Here is a 1,562-nt window from a genome sequence, read left to right on the forward strand (position 1 = left end):
TGGACTTTTACCATTTTATGCAGATCTGCTGCTCTATGTGGGTCTGGTTCTTTCCATCCTGATCATCATACTAGCAGCAGCTCTGCTGATTTTTTTCAAGAAAAGAAGCTTTGGTCCACAGAAAGGTGAGTCACAAGACAGACTCTGCTTTGTCTCCATAACTAGGCTGCAACAACCAGAATTCCACTTTTTGTGAACAATTCACCAACAGAATGGATATTTACAGCTTGTAGCTGTGCTCTTAGTACCCATTGACTGGACAGCTATTGGTCATATGAGCAACAAATATGTCAGAGAGGAAATTAAGTCATGGTTCATTCTCTTTGCAGTTTGTAACAATTCATAAATGAGACACGGCTAAGCTGGAAAAAGTTGCTCCAGACAGATGAAAGCTAAATTAAACTTTCTGTATTGCAGAAAAACGTTTATCTCTACTGATAGAGTTGCAGGATCATCATGTGGGGAAATCTTTCAGAAGTTCATGGTGCAACAGGGGAAAACGTCCTAAAAAACACAAAACTACAGAAACGGTGTTTAGATCAGAGACAAGTCATGAGTCTAAATGGCACAAAGTACGATTCTATAGGTAGAATCTCTGAAACAGAAAACTCTGAAACTGAAACCTCATCAAATCTGCATTTTTATCTGCAGAAATTATTAACAATTTAGTCTACAGATGTGAAATACTTAATCCTAAAATGTAAGTTTTTTTTTTTAAATATTGCTTTGAATCAATCTTCTTCTTTTTCCATTTCTCCAGTGAAAACAGAGTTTGCTGATACTGCAATGGTGAGTCTGAGTCACTGTGAAAGCATCTCTATCAAACACCTGTTATCTCTAACCAATCAGTTTGTGAAAACTGAAACTGATTTAGCATCAACTCCTCCTTCTGCAGGTCGACAGAGTTTATGAGGAGATCAGAGACCAGGACAGAGAAAACAAACCACCTCCTGAGGAATTAGCTTCAGTTGATGTTTACGCCAAACCCTGCAACCCAAACTCAGCTGAAAGCAACGATATATACAGCCTCGCCAGCAGCCCTCAGAACAAAGTAAGTGAGACTCTGGACCGCCATCGTAATATGTTGAGAATATGCACCCTGACTGAACGAATTTGTGATTCCCTGCTCAGTTTGTCAGTTCAGTCTGAGTTAACGATTAAATGGCAAAATTAATGCATTTAGCTCTGAGGTCTAAGATGATAAAATAATTGAAACAAGGAGCGTTATATTTTAGGAGCAAAAAATGACACTTCTGCATTGATTATATGTGGATAAAACTAGCAGACAATACTGCTTGTGGTTAAAATTTTATGATGATTTCTATATAATTAAAGTATATAAACATGTTACTGAAACACACAATTTTATGATAAAGTATCTATTTCTTACATCAGAATATACACAACTCAAAAACATTAAAGGAACACTTTGTAATCAGAGTATAGCATCAAGTTTAATTAACTTGATGGTAGAGGAATGGTTTTACAGGTGAGGCCACTGACATTTTTTTCCCCTCCTCATGTGTTCTGACTTTTTTTCACAAGTTTTGCATTTGGCTAGG

At 36.9% G+C, this 1,562-nt stretch overlaps 1 long non-coding RNA gene across 1 annotated transcript; it reads left to right on the plus strand.

The window, feature by feature from the left end:
• The first annotated feature begins 21 nt into the window (after positions 1-21).
• LOC107099367 lies at positions 22-1,038 on the plus strand. Its single transcript, XR_001481948.1, has 3 exons — positions 22-125; positions 761-789; positions 896-1,038. It is a non-coding gene; the product is annotated as an uncharacterized LOC107099367 (long non-coding RNA).
• Positions 1,039-1,562: the final 524 nt, after the last annotated feature.

The sequence above is a fragment of the Cyprinodon variegatus genome, unplaced genomic scaffold (genome assembly GCF_000732505.1).
Source record: "Cyprinodon variegatus isolate N-32 unplaced genomic scaffold, C_variegatus-1.0 Scaffold863, whole genome shotgun sequence".
Taxonomy (NCBI): Eukaryota; Metazoa; Chordata; class Actinopteri; order Cyprinodontiformes; family Cyprinodontidae; genus Cyprinodon; species Cyprinodon variegatus.